This window comes from Hipposideros armiger, unplaced genomic scaffold (genome assembly GCF_001890085.2).
Source record: "Hipposideros armiger isolate ML-2016 unplaced genomic scaffold, ASM189008v1 scaffold_22, whole genome shotgun sequence".
Taxonomy (NCBI): Eukaryota; Metazoa; Chordata; class Mammalia; order Chiroptera; family Hipposideridae; genus Hipposideros; species Hipposideros armiger.
In genome coordinates, this window is record NW_017731372.1 from 3,702,384 (window position 1) to 3,723,339 (window position 20,956).

Sequence of the window (20,956 nt, forward strand, 5' to 3'; positions counted from 1 at the left end):
ATTAAAGGCAAAAATAGAAGATGCTGTGTTTGAAAACGAGATATACTAAATGAACCAATCTTTAAAGACACTAATCCATTCTTGTGAAATTTGGATAAATGTAAACAGTACACCTCTATTAAAGTGAGTTCAGGTATTTGAAGTTGCATTACAAATTTGTAATTCAACCTGATTTGATTTTCCCCCTAAATCTCACCATATGTATTACAGTCTTTGGTAATCTTAAATTTACAGCCTTTAATCTTAAATTTACAAACCAACAGTTATCAACTCAGGTGTTTTAAGTTTGGGGATGTAATATTTGAACAGATTTGATTTTTAAAGTGGTGTTAATCTTATATTGTTCATCTTCAAAATGTACTCATTTTATAGTTTGGGTTTGTTATAAACTTTGCCTTTTTAAAGAATGCAAAAATGCTCTAGGTTATTTATCTTTTCTATTTAGTTCTTGTTTGGGGGGAAAAAAAGGAAGCATAAACTTAAGGACAAGAAAGTACACACACACACACACACACACACACACACACACACACACACACACACACACACACACACAAGCATCCATATAATTTAGGACCGGTTGAATCCCATATTATTCAAGCATGTTTCCTGACTTCAAACTCTTGGTTCTGATAAGTAAACATTTACATTCAGGGTATTAGCTTCTGCAAGAACAATTGCGTTCCCTCGCTTCCTCTTTAATTCCACCTTAAAACATCTGTGAAGACTAAAGGAAACCAGCCCACTTTTTAGCTCCTCCTCCCAAGGGTAAGAAGTGAACTTCTCTGTGGTCCCAGGCTGAAAAAGGATCCTGACAGAAAGCTAGAGGCAAAAAGCAGCCCGAAGAAGCTCATGTAACTCTGGGAACTGTAAGCAATATATTTCCTCTTCCCCCGTTCCTCTCCTCTCTCCCACCCTCCTTAGCTTGAAGCTTGTCTTTTACTTAGAAGGAAGAAAGGACGGAGGGAAATCCAGTGTTCAACGGCTTTAGCAAGTCTGCACGTCCTCTGCCCTTTGAAGTGAGACACAGATCAGGGAACTTAATATTCGTCTAACAAATGCCAGTTTGATTCCCGGGGTCTCAATGCACGGTGGAGTCCAGGTGAGAAGGTGTTTCCTTCTCTTAAAGCCGCGAGAGAGAGCCAACATTCAAATGGCAGTGAGGTGGCGCTTATTAGAGCTCCACGTGATGCCACCATGGTTACAGATGCCAATACTTAAGCAGCGTGCTTTTGACAGCCTTAATGATCTTGAACGACGGTATTTGTGGACTTGTTTAAGTTTTAATTTAAAACCAGTCCTTTCGGTTACTGACGCAAAGCATTCCTGGGTATTTAATGTGTTGCAGTGTTATGCGAAAAGGAAGGCAATATTGGAAAATTAATTGTAAAACAACTGGTAGTCTGATCCGCCCTTCCCCCAAGTTATTGGACATGCCAGAACAGAGTTCAAAACTAGATGCTGGAAAAAGATTTGATCAAATGATAAAGTTACGTTTTGTGGGTGAATACCATTTCAGGCATTCTGTTTTCGAAGAGGCAGTCAAAGAAAAGGCACTGGATTTGAAATAATAGTGGCTTAACATGTCTAAATCCTTTTAGTCTTAGTGACTAAATCTTAGAATCATTTTAGTCTTAAAAGTAAGGATTTTTCACCCCAGAAACTACAAGAAATGCGCTTCATTCTGGTTGATGATGTAAGCATTTATTCAGCTAGTGCAGATGGGGAGTACGTGTGGATGGGTGTCAATTCTAAGTTATGATATTTGCATATTTAACCCTTTCAGGGAGAATTGGTGTTGTGTTTTGTTTCTGTTTGTTGCATAAATGTGAAATTGTAGCCCAAGAGATATTTGCAGGGAGTAGTGGTGAAACAAACCTCTTTAAGAATTTTTAAATTATATTCCAGAAGTTCCTAGACCTTGCCAATCAAGTGTGATGTTGGGATTAGAAACAGTTATTTGCTTCTTTCATTGAACGGAGGAAGAGTTAAATTTTTAAATTAAGCAATAATTGTGAAATGCATAGAGAAGTGTTTAATCTGCATTGCTCACAGCAACTTTACACTTCCTGTAAGGGAAGCACATTTTATGGGACAAGAAACTAAAAAATAAAATCAATTCAATCATTTTCCTTTTCCTAATTCCACATCAATGCACAATATTTCAACAGTGACTTCTTTTTAACATTGAGTCACTTTGGAAGTATTTGGCATTAATGTTTAATAGGAAAAGGAAAATTATTGAATCGATTTCTTAGTACCTGATGAAGTTCATAACATTGAGATAATTTGGCCTGTGTTTTTAACCCATCAGTATCATTCCTAGTGTCCTACTTAGAAAGCAAAGTCATGAAACCGAATCATTTGTGCATTAAAAATATGTTCCAGCAAAAAGAGGAAGACAGAGTTAGCTGTGGTTCCTTTTCCTCTTGTATGCTTTTTATTTACCACCAGTGTTTTCCTCTTCTTGCAGACTTTATAGCTTTCGTGACTCTCAACCTTTTTTTTTTTTTTAAATCACACACCTTTTTACAAATCATGAAAGCTGTAGGCTCTTCACTGGAATAATGTGCACATGCTCCTCCAATATACACAAATTTGGAAACAGCTTTAGGAAGCTCATAAACCCCCCAAAACAATCCATCTCACATGAAAATGCAGTGTTTCTTAGAACTTTGGCGTTTCTTGGTATTATCAAATAATTAGCAAATCATTTTACTTATAAGTAAAGAACTAACAGTGACTATTGCAGTGCCCATATTGTCATTTATTAGTGTTCTGAAACAATGAGAAATTTGGTGTAATGGAAAACCTACTTGCCTAGAAACCAAGTGACCTAGATTTTAGGCTCAACCCTAATAAAAACTAGATGTACAATATTAAGCTTGCCATTTTTCTGTAACATCTGATATTTTTTACTGCTGAATGCAACCAGTAAAATAAAATAGAAAAATAAGATGCAAGTTATTTTTAACTGAATCGTGAGATGTCTATATTTGCTGCCCTTATTCCAAAATTCCTCACAGTATTTCCCAGCATTATTGGTTTTGTTGTTTGTTTGTTTGTTTGTTTTAAGATTTTATTGGGGAATCGGGGAAGGGGAACAGACAAGTTGCTGTCCTTTTGTTTTTCAGTCTAGTTGTGGAGGACGTTGCTTCACTTGCTCATGTTAGTATTATCATTGTGCTCTTCCTGGGTGAGGCAGTCACTCACCGGCCATTGGACAGCCACTTTCGTCAGCTCACGAAAGTGCACACCCGCTGCCGGCCAGCCCCACTGCAGCCTACGCAGTCACTGGGGACTCACAGCAGCCCAGCTCCAGGTCGAGCTGTTGTTCACTATTTTAGCTATAGAGGGCGCAGTGTCACTGGCCCTTATATGGGATCTGAACCGGGGCCCTACTGCTCAGAGCTGGTATCCCAAGCCAACTCTTAACCAATGCACCATTCGGCCAGCCCGATATTGTTTTATTATATTCTTATTTATTACAAAGATAATTCACGCTCACTGTTTAAATTTAATTAAATATAGAAAATTGCAAGGAAAAAGTTACGCATAATGCCTCCAAGGGGTACTACTTTTAAAATGTCATTTAGTCAACAAATATTTATTGAGTAACTAGACTGCATCTACATGGAGACAAAGAGATACATCTGTTTGTCTTATACTTATATACATTTTTCTATAATTGCATTTACATGTAGATGTTATAAAACGGTGGGCATACTTGTTAAAAGATAAACTGAGGCATTTATCTGAGCAAAAACTCTACTGGAATGAGGCAGTGCCAAACTAGAAGTGGTTAGGAGTGCTTCACCAACAAGATCTCAGGGACAGACTTTTACAGAAAAAAAGTGGAAGCAAAGTAAGGAAATTATGGATTGGCTGTAGCTTAAAGCTTAGTTGGCTGTTTGTGATTGGTTGTCCTTAGGTCTGAATTTTGTAGTTTTGAGGCATTTACAGGTTTAGATTTTGCTTTGCTTATGTAGGCCACCATGGCATTGGAGTTACCTCAGTCCAATGGCCTCCTTGTTTAATTAATTTAATATACTGTTCATGTTGTTTTGTAACATGCTTCCTTCTCATGGAGTTTTCTGTAAATATGATTTTTTTTGGATTCATGCATTATTTTGTATTCATTTATATCTTAAACAAATAATTACTGAGTCCCTTATATGTGGCACTGTGCAAGTAATGGCAATCTATCCATGAACAAATGAGTCTGATTCTCACCATGATGTAATTTTTAGTCTGTGGAAATGTTGAATTGGCCAATTATAAATTGTTGGGCATTTAGGTGGACTACAGTTTTCCACTATTATAAATAATGTTTTAGCCAGGACTTCTTATATAAATGTTTATACACATTTTTGTTTACTTCCTTTGAATAGATTCTTATAATGTATGTCCCAGGTTCTAACAAAAGTTCCACTACTTACAAGTTGTGAGATCATAAGCCAATAATTGCTTTATCAAAATGTACTTTTATCAACTGTAAAATAGCAATAATAATGATAAAAATAATAATAATTGAGTATTTGGAGGATTCTTAGAAATACTTAGCAATATGTCATGGAATGCTACATATTATTTTTGCCATTTTATTCTTGAGAAATACTGTATCCATTTATAAGCAGTTGAAGAGAGTAGAATTTCCCTAAGCCAACATTGTGTTATCTGTCAAACACAAACAACAAATCCAAAAACTTAGACAATTGTTATATGAATATAGTATCTTGTTTAAATTTGCATTTCTTTCAGAAATAAGGTTGAACAATTTTCATAGTGCCCACTTATATGTCTATGTTTATGAATTGCCTCTTTCAATGTGATTTTAAAATCTTTTTTTTTTCAGTTTTAATTTCAAATTTGGTAAATATCAATAGATATAACTCACATAATCAAAGGCCCTTTGGACACCTCAATTTTGAAGAGTGTTTGGGGTCTTACCATTACAGGCTAAACTTTGAACTGGAAACAGAAATTCTGGAAACATTGCTTTTCTCTGATTTGGAGGATTGATCTTATTTCCTCAAACCCTTTTTTAAAAAATGGGTGAGATGTACAGAAAAATGAAAGCACGTCATTTTCATTCTCATAGACTATCATATTCTAGCAAATTAAGGAAATTGAAGAGAGTTCCAAGAAGAGGGCCAAACCCTTGTACAATCTCCCACAGCTTCCGGAGCATCCAAACTTCCAACATGTAGAGAAGATGGAAATACAACTAAGAGTTGCACGATGATTACTTAGAAAGGTTTTCTAAGAAAAATGGTGCCCATGTTTGTCAAGAACCAACTTAGAAAAAACGAATTTAAATTTTAGTCAATGCTTCATCTTCTGCTCCTTGATGATTTTGTCAGTGACCATTAGGGGAACCAAAAGGTTGGCTCTTGACTTCTTTTTGAAGAAGGTAGTAGATAGCAGATAGTGGTCTGGTCTCGGTCACCTGCCTGAAAAAAGAGATGCACCAAATTTTTGCTATACTTGCTACGTGATTCTGTTTTTCGAGTTCTCTGATTCTTATAACATTCTTTGAAAATATGGTAAATCTCCCCTTTATACAAATAGAAAATAAGCTTAAATAATTCAGTGCTTACTGTAAGCAGATTTGTAATTTAACACTACCAGCCTAATCACTTATTTAATGAATTCAAACAACTTTACAGAAACTCAGCAAACACTTGTAAAGTGATTCTTATCAGAGTTTAACTGCCTCTGGGTTAGAGATAATAGAGTGATAGGCCCTTTTTAGCACATGCAGTTGTAAATCAGCTGCCCCCTTTTCCTTAATTTTCTCATTCCCTTGACTTCTGGGTCCCGCTGGGAAATTTAGGTATTTTCGGTAACGATATGTTTTGAATTAGAAAACAAATGTCCGTAACATGTGTAATTTCAGTATTCTATAGTACACAAAAATCATGTACTTATAATACTCAGCTTATACTTGCTTAGTTTTTCATTTTGGTATTAATTTACAATTCGTTTTTTGATTATCTAGCTTGAGGGCCAGTTTATCTATGTCAGAGGGCCAGTATATCTTACATTTGCATAACATTTTGTGCTTTGTGTAGAAGACTCCTTAAGAATTTCACTCCCACAATAACCTTGTAAGTTAGGAGAGCAGATAGTCACATTTTACAGATGTGAAAAGAGAACTGTTGAACTGTCAAATGGCTTGTTTAATGTCCAAATCTTAAGATTTCCATTTTGATGCATTTTGTATGTTTTGTATTATTCAATTGAATAATTGATTCATCTATATTTTCAGTTTTAATGCAAGCTATTTAAGGCTCTCAACCTCTTCCTATTTATGTTAACATCAGAAAAATTATAAGGGGAGATCCAGAAAGTATACATCCCAATGCATGTTTCCGTATTAACTGAATTGTTTTGCTCTTTTAACTGGATTACTGATTGACCTAGTAGAAGAAGTTGCACAAACATCTAGGAATGATTGAAAAAGTAGTGTATGATTTAGAATTTCATATTTTGGAACTATTTAGCATTTTATATAGATATATGTCATTTTAAGGCGATGAAGTACGGTATATGAAATTTTATCTAAATATACAAAGTAGATACATTATGAGTTATACAAGAAGTGCTAATATTACCAAAGGTTTTACTTCACTTTGGTAATAGAGCGTTCTCTTAAAATATTCTGAGTATAACCCGCGGAGCTTCTGGCTCTTCTGCCCTTTTTAACCCAGGCAATTGGCATAAAGTATTTGTATCAAAATGGCTACTCTGACCTTGGATTAACCATTTATAGGGGAAAAATCATTATTAGTTGACCTTTCCAAATAATCCAGTAGCTTATGGTAAACCAGACACTCCTTTTCAGGGGAAAAAAACTTACATTCATTGTCAAATGGTTCATTATACATATGTTAACATCATCATAAATAATACATAGTAGGACAAGTGACTGCTGGGTGTGACTGTGTTGCTAGAAATATTAGGTCAGCAAATGGCTTCTGAATTTCAGTCAGTAAATTGACACACTTCCTATTTGTCCCATACTTTGATACCCACAGCTTTAACAAGACAAGCAAGTCAAACAGAGCTCACAGGCAATAAACTGGGGTGGGTGGTAAGCCTCTTACAGAAGGAGGTATTCTTGCTCAATTCTTGGATCTGTAGTTGTAGAAGAGACAACATCTGGCCAGGATAGTCTGGGGGCAGATAATTGGCGTCTTTAAGTTTTCTTCAGGCTCTCATTTTTTTATTTATGGAGACAACAGGGTAGTCTATTTTGTGGGCTTTTTACATGTAGTATTTGATATAATATTCTGAAAGTATTGAAGAAAAATAGTTTAGAGCAATTATGAAAGAATTTATAGAAAAGCAATTTGGAGAAAAGTGCCTAGAGATGCATGCAGTTATGGGGACATACTGTATAGACCCCTGTATCTATGATTAAGGTTTTATAATAGCCATCAATCCCTGTGAGATCTACAACAAACCTCAAACAGGGATTGACTTTCTCTCCATTCAAATGTCGTGATGAAGAGGCAAATGAATTTAAAATTGGTGAGGCCATGAACTTATATCTCAAAGAGAAACACTAGGGCATTGCCATAGTTCATGGCATTGTCTTTTAAATCACTCCTTTCAATGTAAAATGGGTATTTCTGTTCAGATAAAAATTTCAAAGTATTGTTATATCCTAGGTTATTAGAAGGAGGTGCTACTAACATATTTAAGGAGGATTTTTTTCATAGCAAAAAATCAAATTTAAAGAGGTTTCTTCATTAATTAAAAAAGTAATAGCAAAATATTAAGATGGTTGCTTATAATCTGCTACTTGGCCCTTATTGTTGAGGTGGCATTAAACAGGGATTTATATTTAAAATATATAAAAGTTCACAATATTTACATGGGATTTTTTTTATCCTTATCATTAAAGTGCCTCTGTTGTCAATGAAAAGCAATAAAAGAATTTTGTGAGACTCATTCAATGTTTGTAGCCATTCTTACTATCTGTTTAAATTATGTTTTAAATTGACAAATTGACTTGGTTGATTAATAACCTATGAGCTATTGTCACAATGAAAGGAACACTCTTGTATAATTATATTTTCTGTGAGAAAAATAATTTCTAGATACTATTTTATGAATGTGTATAGTATACCTAGGAAAATAGTAGAAAATGTATCTTTTCAATACTTAGATACAGAATAGGCATCATAGAAAGAAATTTAGGCATTCTGTTTTCTCTTTTCACTTAAGAATTTTACCTATTGGGTCAAAACAAAATGCAGACACTAATATCAACCAGGAATTGTTGATCATTGGCCTGTGTGTATTTATTCCGTCACCAATTTGGTAAGTTTTAACTAATACTGACTACGTAATAGGCACTGTGCTAATACCTGGGTGAATAAAGCAGGTACGGTTAATTCCCTCTTGGAGGAGAGAAACAACAATTAAGCGAGCAATAAACAGATAATAAAGGGAATAAATGGACTTCCATAGTAGAGCATATCCTGGGGAGGTGAAAGATGGAAAGATTTTGCTGAGAGGTAAAATTTAAGCGAAGATGTGAGGGTTGAGACACCATGCATGGGAGGTGAACGGAGTGAGACTGGTGTGGCTCAAGATGGGGGCTCCAGGCAGAGAACAGCAGTGGTAAATAAGCCTTCAAAGAAGCAACCAAGAAGTTAGATGGAAAACCAGGGATTAGGGCGATGTCATGGGAACAAAGGAGGGAACGTGGTTCCAAAGACACTGAAGGTGGAAAAGTGACAACTACATTTGAAAACTTGGAAGTCCTTAGTGATCTTAAGAGCAGTTTCAGTGGACGGGACAGAGTGAGGAGGAAGTGGAAGTGAGATGGCAAGTGGATGGAAGTCAAGACTCTTAGTACATGGAGACAGTGTGAGAAAATGGCACTTTAGAGAAATCGGTCAGTGAAACACAACATAAAAAGGGAGACACCGAGGGAAAAAGAAAATGGATTAGAGGGAGACGGTAACAGGTTTGCCATCAGATTGGGCAGTAGAAAGTAGAGCTGGCTGATTCAGAAAAGAAAGCCATGGCCTTCAGAGTGAAGTACTTGAGGAGGAAAGTGGGATTTTACATCCAGAGAGACACGTGTGGGGCCAGGTCTGTCACAGAAGGAGGAACTCTGCCTCCTCTGTGTATGGGCAGAAGAGTTTGTAGATTTGCTGGTGGGAAGATGAGAAACTTCCTCCTGATGCTTCTGTTTTCTCAGTGAAGAGAGATGAGGTCATCAGCTAAGCGTGGCGTGATGGTGGGAGTGGGGTGAGAGATTTGACTGAAGGGAAAGAAGCAAGTCATTTTCGAGACAGAAACTTGAAAAGATGCTGTGTAGGGTGGAGAGCCTCTTTGAGTTTTGAGAATGTGAACCTAAAATAAAACCAGTCTCCCAGGGTTTTTGTTTTGGGGTTTTTTCCTCCAACTATGTTAAAATGCTGGGAGCAAACCCAGAGAAGCTAGAATGGCTGAGTTCTTCTAGAGTGGGAGTTTGTTAAGAAAGAAAGAAAGAAAGAAAGAAAGAAAGAAAGAAAGAAAGAAAGAAAGAAAGAAAATCTGGAAATCCTTAAAATGAAGGACCAGGACACTAACCAAAAATACAAAACAAAAAACAAATCAAAACATAAATGCATAAAACAAAAATACACAGACATTCATGAGCTTGTAGAATACAGATCCTTTGATCTAAGGTAATTGTTAATTACAAGGAAGTAATAACAAATTGTCTCGAGTTCCAGCATCTAGTGGGCAGGATTTGAGTCTTTGTTCCTTCCAAACTCTTGTTGGCGTCCTTACCTAGCCAGTTGCTAGGCCCAGTTTAGGTCTCTACTTTAGCAAAACTCTCAGTACCTTAACCTGTTCCAGGAGCCATCATGCTGGGTTCCTTTTTCTTCTAGTCCTAGTTGCTAGATTTGTTGTTGTCATCGTTGTAAGTTCTGATTGCTTAACAGTTAACCATGCCTGCCTTTATTGGCTGCCTACCTAAATTCTTGTGTCTGGTTTATATCACACCTCTCAGCTTGCTTAGCTTTTGCCTACTTCTCTAGGTTCCCAAGGGCATGTTAGTGCCTTCATCAAGATCATACTCTATACAATTGGAACAATTACAGCTCAACAATGTAAAGATGACTAAAACAATAGGAATAATCCATCATCAAAAAACAGGGTCTTCCTTTGACAGCCCTGCTAACAGGATATACTTTCTTCAACTTGACCTAAATCCTTCATATTGTAACTAAAAGTCATTTTCTTTTCTTTTTTTCAGTCCTTAGAGCTTTAGAGAACAGCTGGTGTTAAAAAGCAAAATTCAATTGAGTAAATGTGACGATCTAATTGGCTTTATTCAACGATTCATGAATTGGGCAGCATCCCACCTAAAAAGCAGAAAGGAGCTCCAAGGAGCTGTAAAACATGAAAGGCTTTCATGGGCAAAAGGGGTGGGAAATGGGACTTCTAACAGAGTGGATTCTTTTAGGCAGTGACTTTCCTCTGGGGGAAAGGGTGAGGGTCTGTCATACAGATTACCTCACTCATGCTGATCAGGTAATTCCACATTGACTACTTAAAGGTCACGTTCCTGGGAGAGTTTGAAACTACAATTCAATCTTGGTTTGCTGATGTGGGGTTTAGCACAAGTGACTCCATTTTTGGTTCTTTGTTTTTTAACACTGGTTACCATAATGAAAATGATATGGTTTTAGTAGCTAAAATAATATTATTGAAATATGGACTCATATTTCCTTAAAGTTAAAAAAAAATCTCAGTTTTTGAAAAATTCATTAGCCATTTTTCATAAATCCTTTTAACATTAAAATCCTTTAGTTTTACACCAATGATGGATGGGCGATGCCATGAATGAAAGCGATGAATCTGTGTGGGTTAAGCTGGGCAGCGTGGTGAGAAGGGGAAACTCTTTGTGGTCAGATGCACTGGAATTTGCTCCCAGCTCCCTCGTTTCGCAGATGCTCTGCCTGGAACTCAGCACATTCTTCTTTGCCCTTCTTTCCTCCTGTCTCGGTGACACATGTTGTAAATTAGAAAGTCATTCTGTACTTTCGTCCTGGCTCTCCTCCTGTTTGTTAGGCAATGGTTTAGATACAGTTATCTAACTGCTTGCTGTCCAAAATGAAGGGGACATCTGCCAAATGAAAAAAGAGAGTATAACATTGTATTTATATTAATTTCATGTTTTCACAAACCTGCTGAGGCATTATAGCTCACTAGCAGAAGCTCAACTGAAATATGTAAGATTTTATTAATGTCCTTGGCACTGTTCTCCAGCTTACTGATCAAAGGTATAGGAAATGCAAATTTCATATTTTTGGAGCATATGACAGTGTTTCTAGTTCATTTCAACCTGTTTATTATGTAACACCTAAATATTTTTGCTTACATGTTCATTATCGTGCTAGCAGAGGTTAATAGCACAAAAAAAGAACTTAGTTTTTTTTTTAATCATTTTGCTCTTTATTGTGCTGTAAGTTCTTCTGTCCTCAAAATGCTTACATTGAACTTCAGAACCATATAGGTGTACTCTACAGGAGTAGAGGGAGAAACTGTGCTTGCCAGGCTCCAAAGCATACACAAATATCATTTAAGAAGCCTCCTAGACTGCAAGTACTCCATCGTTTTCAATATGATTGGTTTCTTTTTGTTTTGTGTCCAAAGTTTTATTTCATGAATTTTATAATGTCATCCTGTATCCAGGGGTCCGTGGGCTTCAGCCAGACTGCCAAAGTGGTCCATGGTACAAAAAAGGTTAGAAACTCCTGAGGGCATACTTTCTATTTACAGAGCTCTTATCCTGCAAACCATTGGCTTTCCTGTTCATTTCAGAAGTGAAGTGTCACTCACAGTATCTAGAGGCACATTTCAAAACTTCCTACAACCTGAACAAAAGAATGATGAACTTGAACTCCTATTACATATTTCCCAATCCAGAACTTGTAGAATGCTGGGCTAGTGTTTAGTGGTGTCAGTTTACAATGACACCTGAGATGCAGTGGTGTTATATTTTTCTGCCCATTTTTTCTGCTTCAAGGTCATAGTCAACATTCATACTTTAACTGCAAGATGCACTTCGCACTCACGAAACATTACAGCCAGTATGATGGTTTTCCTGGGGGTTTTCCCAGGACTGTTTACTTTAGAAAAAAATGCATGGCTTTCCCGCTGTGGCAATCTTGAGTACGTCATATAATAAGGCAGCAATTAAGGAGGGAGTGGAACCCTCAACAAAACACGAATGCTCCCTAGGGGAGCGTATTTGCAAACCATCTGGTCTGGAGAGAGAGCTGTAGAAGTAAAAGCGCTTCTCAAAACAATCTCCTTTTCTTATCATTTGTGTACTACATAGTTAGGTATATTTAAAAAGTGTTGACACTCAGTGCATCACCATTCTCAATTTCTTTTCAGTAGAAGGTAAAATGTTATTCTACATGTTCTGAAAATGAACCTAATTTAGTTCACACTTGCCAATGGGATTTTATTCCATAATATTGTGGGAAGAGGAATTTTTCAAACAATCCATCTGGTATTTGTAAGTAAGCATCTTGTAACGATAAGACTCAAACCTAGAGAAGTATAAAAGATGAAAATGGCTCTTACTAAGCTGTATTGGACCAATCATAGAGACAAATTCCATTATTCATTTCCCTCAAATTCACATCTTGAGCCTACCGACAAACAGCAACGTGACAACTTAAAATTTGGGGCAAACTAAAATTTACCTGTATGCCCATTTTGCTTTTGGCTATAATTCCTTTGTGGCCTGTGTATGTAGGAAAGGTTGGGTTGCAGGTGCTGGGAGAGTGTGAAGAAAGATCTGGTTGAAGGTGATGAGACATGTTCAACTGTTTGCCTCACTGGGTGCATTTGGATGAGCTTGTTTTCATCTTTAGGCCTCAGCTTACACAAGTGCACGTTGATGTTCTAGGTGGCGATAATGAGCATTTCCTTGTCATTCCAAAATTTTGTGACCTAAGACATAGGCAGAATGGGTGCTTATTTTTGGCCACCAAGAGGGTGAAACAATGGAAAATAACAGCAATCCAGATGGTGAAAGAAAAGAACCAGAAAACTGGCTTGGGGGTGGGGAGACATTCTTGCTTTGTTCATAATACAGCTGTGAGCCTGGACCAGCCGGTTTCCTAGCCTTTAATATCGGCTCACCTGCATTATACTTGGCAACTGTGAAGTGGTAAAAACAACTATGTATTATGTTTCATTTCTATATATATATATATAGAGTGTGTGTGTGTGTGTGTGTGTGTGTGTGTGTGTGTGTTTGTGTGCATGCGTGTGTGCTTTTCAAATATCCAGATGAAGGAGGCTGGTCCATTTAAAGATGCCATTTTTTTTTCTTTTTTTTTTTTAAAGATTTTTATTGGGGAATTGGGGGATGGGAACAGCGTTGGGGAATTGGGGGAAGGGGAACAGACAAGTTGCTGTCCTTTTGTTCTTCAGTCTAGTTGTGGAGGACGTTGCTTCACTGGCCCAAGTTGGCACCATCATTGCGCTCTTCCCGGATGAGGCAGATCAGTCGCCGGCTTCTGGACGGCCGCTCACTGCGGCTGCTGGCCGCTCACACGGTAGCCCATGGCAACCCACCTGCCATTGCTAGTGACTCACGGCAGCCCAGCTCCCGGTTGAGCTGTTGTTCAGCATCTTAGTTGTAGAGGGCAGTGTCACTGGCCCTTGTATGTGGGATCCTAACTGGGGCCCTCTGGCATCCCAAGCCAGCTCTTAACCAACGTGCCACTCCGCCGGCCCATGTGCTTCTTTGTTTAACTGCTATGTTTATCTTATCGATGTGTGGTAGACTGAATGGTGCCCTATCCCCCAATTCATACCTTGAAGCCTGACCCTCCAACTAGCAGTGACAGCATTTGGGGATAGAGCCTTAAAAGAGATGATAGAATTAAAATGAGGCCCTTAGGATAGGCCCTAATCAAATCTTCCTGGTATCCTTATAAGAGGAGGACATTTGGATGTATAAAGAGACAGCAGTGATGTGTAGGCACAGAGAAGAAACCATGTGAGGACATGGGGAGAAGGTTACCATCTGTAAGCCAATGAAAGAGGCCTCAAAGGAAACCAACCCTGTTGACACTTTGATCTTAGACTTCCAGCCCCTAGAACTATGAGAAAATCAGTTCCGTTGTTGAAGCCACCTAGTCTGTGGTATTTTATTATCAGAGCCCTAGCAAATTAATACAAAGCATCGCTTCCATAATGCCAGCTCTCTGCTAAGACCCTCTCATAATGCTGTTGCTTATAGTATAACATCTCAGAATCCCGTCTTACCTTTTAGGGTCTTTTGTCAAGTGGCAGAATGATATAGAAAGAAAGAACTGGGTATGAGGCAGCATCAGAATGCCAAGGCCCGCTCGGCCCCTGGTAATGCAGATGACCTGGGGAAAGTTTCTTAGTCTTTCTGGGAAACAGTCTTCTTTTGTGGAGTGTGGGTAAAGGAGACTCTGCCTCAGTCTGAGTTGTCAATTGGACAAATCATTTAACCTTCCTAAAGGTTATGTTTTTTTAAATCTCTAAAATGGCTATAATAATCCCTCTCTTGTTATAAAGATGAAATGAGACGGTATACATAAATCGCTTGGCACAGTACCTGGCACCTGGGAAGTGCTCAATAAATGCGAGCTTTTAAAATGAAATAAGGAAAGTAGCAATTGTTATGATGTCTTCCAGTGTGTCAGTCTAGGTTCTATAAATAGACTCTGCTTCCCCTGATTATTTCTCAACACGAGTCCTTATCTATGATCTGGCCAGTTTTCCCCAATTCACCAGACAAATTCCCAAATTTGTCCATTCATCCTTCAGTCAGCAGTAATTGAGTAATCACTTCAGGACGGTACAGGATCAGAGACAGATCTTCCCCACGTTGCTCACAGCTAGGGAAGACATACAGTCCATCTAATGGCATATTGTGTAGAATGTGGTAGGAGGTATGAGGGAGAAATACAAGGGTCCTAGCCTAGTAGATAAATTAAGAGATGGTTTGCTTTAGAGAATGAGTTTAAACAGAACCCTGAGGGATGGACAGGGGCTATCCTGTAGAGAAGGTGTGGGGGAGGGGTACACACCAGTGAGAGCCTGAGGTTGGATGGAGCCTCTCCAATGTGGCCACACCTTCCTGTTCATGACCTTTCCTAGAGGAAATGTTCCCATTCCCCCTTTCTAGACATCTAAGCCCACTCATGGTTTCAAATATCATCTTAGTTATTTACCTTTTCTATCAAACCTCTTCTGTTTTAAATTACCTGAACCTTTCCCTTCTCTGAAACTCTGGGAGATATTCCATATACACTTGTCTCTTTAATGAACACTAAGTGATATGAATCTGAGAGAGAAAGAAGTTCTATCAGAAACCTAGGCCTGAAAATGGACTGGGAAAAGTCAATTCACGAGGAAAAGCATGAACATGAGTCGTCTGTGGGACAGAGCTCCACACTGTTGTGTTCCTCGCTTACGGAACAGACTTAGGACACCATGTGCCTCAGTTGGTTAGAGTGTGCGCTCTTAACAACAAGGTTGCCAGTTCAACTCCCACATGGGATGGTGGGCTACACCCCCTGCAACTAGATTGAATATGGCACCTTAAGCTGAGCTGCCTGTGGGCTCAGTTGGTTAGAGCACATGCTCTTAACAACAAGGTCACCGGTTCAACTCCCACATGGGATGGTGCACTGCACCACCCCCCCACCCCACCCCCGCCCCGCAACTATATTGAAAGTGGCAACTGGACTTGGAGCTGAGCTGCGCCCTCCACAACTAAGATTGAAGGACAGAGACTTGACTTGGAGCTGATGGGTCCTGGAAGAACACACTGTTCCTCTTCCCCCCCCCCCAAAAAAAAAGAAACAGACCTACTTAATTAATCAGTGCCTTTGTATCTAGCAGTATGCTTTTAGATTTCCTTGGGAACCAGAGAGTTCTCATGACAGATTTTCTGTACTAAATTCCGAGTGTGGCTTGAGAAACATTTCTAATATAAAGCAGCTCATTTCCGTGTCTTAATTCCTGTTGTTTCTTCATTTTTCTGTGCCTGTTGGTTATAGCAAATGCTTTGCTTAGTCTAGGTTTTTAAAAAAAGCACCAGCAAAATAATTTAAGAATTTATAACTTTAGTAATGCCATAGTAACTGTGTATCTATGTGTGATGATGATGGAAGCAATAGCGCAGTGCCCTTTTTGCTCTTAAAACATCTTTCTATGTCCAGCATAATGAAGAGAGCTTTGAATTTGGAAGCAGACAAGTCAGTGTCCTAATACTTTTATTGAAAAAAATTTAACAGATCAAAAACAGCAGCATTTCTTAATCTCTATTAAAATTCATTGTTGCATATAAAAAAGTATATAGTCTTTATGAAAGGTGCTTAACAAATTGGCCTACTTGAATTTCTTAGAAACCCCCAAAGAATCAAATAAGTCTCAGGAAGTTGTGGCGCTTTGGGGAAAAGCACGTTTCATAAATGACAATAATAATAACCAATGATATTTATGACCTGCTCGGCACTGTCCTTGATGATTGACATACATGTTCTCATTTTATCTTCCCATTGCCTTTGTGAGGAGTGTTGGGGGGTGGGGTGAGTGGGGTCCTATCCCCATTTTACAGATAAAGAAACTGAGGATCAAGACCACACAGTCAGAGGAAGGAGGAGATAAGCTTGAATTTAGCTGCCTCACTCCAGGAGAGAAGCCTACCACTGCTTCAGTGCTGAGCCTCTTACTACCTTCTGGGCTCTGTTACAGGATGACATGGAGGGAGGAGAAAAGGATCATTTGCATTCCCATCCTTCTTTCCTCCAGATACCACAAACCTAATAATAGCCCCTTCTTTTCCTGTTGTGGTATCACTCTATGCAGGGAGAGAGACTTGACAAAGCACACTCGTCTGTGTCTCTGGCTCCTGTTCACTTTTCCCAGAGACGTCTATCTTGCCCTGACAACAGTACTAAAAGGGTTTTGGAAAGACCACATGCTGTTGAGCATTCATTGAAAGACAACAGTTGCATCGCATATTCAAGTGTGTGTTGAAAATGTCCCTCTCATTAGTGTTCAGCAAGTCTATAATTACAGGGCAGTCAATTAAAAAAAAAAGAAAAAGAAAGAAAGAAAAAGAAACCATGAGCTTCATAGCTCTTGCTTCAGACTTCAAAGACTGTGTATACTCACCGAGACTGGTTTTTCAGCTTAGTTATAAAAAAAACAACAAAAACAAACAAAACCAAAACAAAAAAAAGAAAGAAAAAACAACAAAACTGCTGTTTTGTAAGCATCCATGATAGTGATTGTGCAACCTGGTAGCAATAAGGTTTCCAGGACAGAGCTAATTGTAGAAAGAAATACATTTTCCTAGTTTAATGTGGCTAGCTTGACAGAAACGCGATCATTCCACAGAAACCTAAAATATCTACTCTTACTGTTAACAATTTAGGGAGAAAGTGGATGAATGGGTGCCTGTTCATAATTAGAACTGAAAATGCCGTCACTGTCTGACAATAATGACCAATGATTATCCTGAAGACAGTGAACCGTATCCGAGAATTATCCCATATGACTGTTTTGTTACTTCTTTCAAATATAACTTTGAAATGAAAACTGTACATGTAAATTAGATCTATCCATATGTATTGCACTTTTTCAACAACTTATTTATTTTGAAATAATTTAAAATGAGAAATTACAAAAATATTACAGTGTTCCCATCTAACCTTTATCCAGACTTCCCCAATGTAATATCTTACATTCCTGTAGTATATTACCAAAACCAGGAAACTGACATTGGTATAATGCTATTGACTAAACTACAAACCTTACTTGGATTTCATTAGTCTTTTGTATTTACAAGTATAAATTTTATCCAGTCCAACAACCTCTGTCTTTTGATTGGAGTATTGAGTCTGCTCACATTTAATGTTATAGTTATGGTTGGATTTTTATCTGCCATTTTACTTTCTGTTTTTTACATGTCTCATTTCTTTTTTGTTCCTCTGTTTCTTGTTTTAAGTAGATATTTTCTAGTGGACCATTGTAGTTCCTTTGTTGATGTTTTAAGTATATTTTTCAGTGATTTTCTTAATGGTTGCTCTAGGAATTATATCTAGATGCACCTTAATTTATTATAATCTATTTTATATCAATAATAATTTAATTCCAGTACAATATAGAAATGTTGCTCTAATATAGTTCCAATCCATCCACACTCCTTTGTGTTGTTGTCATATATGAAGTGGGACAATTGAGTTCACGAACTCATCATAAAAAAAGTGCTACATACTTCATTGCTGAATATCACTACAGTCACCTTCAAAGTACTCCCCTTGGGAAGCTATGCACCAACTCCAATGCCTAAGTCCACTCTTGAAAGGAATTTTGGAACTTTTTTTCTGGAATGGCGATCAGAGCTGTCATCTTGATGTCCTGAATGTATTGCCCTTGATGTCCTGAATGTCATCAAAATGTCTTCCTTTCAATATTTCCTCTATGTTCAGGTAAAGAAAGAAGTCATTAGGGGCCAGATCAGGTGAATAAGGAGGATGTTCCAATACAGTTATTTGTTTACTGGCTAGAAAGTCCCTCATAGACAGTGCTGTGTGAGCTGGTGCATTGTCATGATGCAAGAGCCATGAATTGTTGGTGAAAAGTTCAGGTCATCTAACTTTTTCACACAGCCTTTTCAGCACTTCCAAATAGTAAACTTGAGTAACTATTTGTCCAGTTTGTCCAAATTCATAATCAATAATCCCTTTGATATCAAAAAAGGTTAGCAACATCGTTGCAACAAATTTGCAAATTTAATTGTCAGACCTCCTATATTGTCTATGTTATAAATCATAATACTGTATTGTAATTTATTGATTTATACATCCTTTTAAAAGAAGCTTAGAGAAGAAAAACTATATTTATAGAATACTTTATTTTGACCTACATATTTACTGTTTCTGGTACTGTTTATTTCTTCCTGTGGATTCAATTACTTTCTGATGTTATTTCCTTACTTCATTTCAGCTCCATTCCCTCCCCCTCTATTGTACTATTGTTTTCATGTAGATTACATTCTTTAAATAAGCCCAATGATACAATTTTATAATTATTATTTTATGCAGTTGACTTTTAAGGCAGTTAAGAGAAAATATATATTCATACCATCTTTTACAATTGTCTATATACTTACTTTTTACAGTGCCATTTCCTTATGTGAATTTGAGTTACTGTCTTGGTATAATTTCTTGAACATTCTTCACTATTTTTTATAATGCTTGTCACCTAGCAAAAAAATTTTTCAGTTTTCATTGATGTGGAAATGTGTTTACTTTTTCTTCTTTTTTGAGGGATAGGTTTTTGGGGGCGGATTTTTGGTTTTTTGTTTGTTTGGTTTTTGGTTATAGTATTCTCAGTTGGTAGTTTTGTTCCTTCAGCACTTTAAATATGTCCTGCCACTGCCTTCAAGTCTCCATTGTTCTGATGAAAAATCATCCATTAATCTTACTTTGGTTATTTTCACGTGATAAACCTTTTTTTCTTGCTACTGCCAACATTTTATTTTGCCTTGGATTCTCAAGAAAATATGTCTAGGTTTGACTCTCTTTGTATTTATCCCACTTAGAATTAATTGAGCTTTTTGCAGGTTTTTAATCAAATTTGGGGAAATTTTACCTACTATTTCTTCAAATATTTTTTTCTTTCCTTTTTTCTCTCTCTTCTGAGATTCCCATTGCATGTATATTAGTATAGTCGATATTGTCCCCCAGTCTTTGAGGATGTTCATTTTTCTTCATTATTTTTATTTTTATTTTTATTTTTATTTTCTGTTCTTTAGGTAATCTCTATTGATGCAACTTTAAATTTACTGATTCTTTTGCTAGTTCAAATCTACTATTGATCCTCTCTCATGAATTTTTCATTTCAATTATGTTTTAACTCCAGAATTCCCATTTGGTTATTTTTTTCTAATGTCTATAATCTCTTCATTGCTATTGTCTATTTGATATATTATTGTGTCTTACTTTCCTTTAATTCTTTATGCATTGTTTTCTTTAGGTCTGTGAACATATGTGTAACAGATACTTTGGAATATTTGTCTGCCAGATTTATAATCTAGAGTCCCTCCAAGATAGTCATGACTGACTGCTTTTTTTCTTGTGTATGACATATCTTCCTGGTTTCTTTTTGTTGTTCTTGTTGTTGTTTTTGGTTTGCTTGTTTGTTTTTTACTGCTGAAAATTGTAAACTTTAGAATATATATTGTAGCAACTCTGGATTCTGACCCTTCCTCTGGGGAGGTTACTATTGCTGTTAGTTTGTTTTAATGACTTTCCTCACCTCATTCTATGGAGTCTTTCCCTATAATGTTCAGCCTCTGATGTGCCATCTCAGTTTTTACCTTTCATTGTGGTTTTATTTTTAAGCCTGGTTAGGGAGTTGCCCCTGGGTAAGTGTAGTTTATCTGCCAGCCAGTGATTGGCCAAAGGTTTGCTTTAACATTTGAGTGACTAAACCTTCAATCTTTGCTGATTAGTCTGCATGTGGCATGGAGAAGGCTTTCAATGTACAAGGAATTTACAATTCCTCTCTGGCTTTTACTTTCTGCATTCACAAAGCCACATTCTGTGAGTGTCTTGTTAAGGTCCTCTGAGCTTTCTTCTTATCCGTACAGCCTTGCATATACACAAGGTCTTCCATGCCATGGGAAAGTGAGCCTCAGCAAGGCTGTCTCTGCTAATTCTCTTCTCCAGATCTCCTTTTTACATTTCTGGCTGGTCTGCTGTTTTGTGGCTTGCCCCAACCAGCATGGATCCAGTGCTAGCATTAACCTTTCCTAATAGTTGGCTACTGCATCTCTATTGTTTTTTACTACACTCCTGGACATAGAATTTTCCATGCCTTCTTCCAAATACAGTTATCCATCCTTCCCCTTCACCTCCCCACACTC

General features: G+C 37.4%; 1 protein-coding gene across 1 annotated transcript in view; it reads left to right on the top strand.

Moving 5' to 3' along the window:
• The first annotated feature begins 781 nt into the window (after positions 1–781).
• The window catches only part of PLA2G4A (phospholipase A2 group IVA), a 141,131-nt gene continuing 120,956 nt past the window's right edge, over positions 782–20,956 (top strand). The window contains exon 1 of the mRNA XM_019635430.1: positions 782–869. The gene's annotated coding sequence lies outside the window, so the exon portion shown is untranslated. The remainder of the gene's footprint in view (positions 870–20,956) is intronic.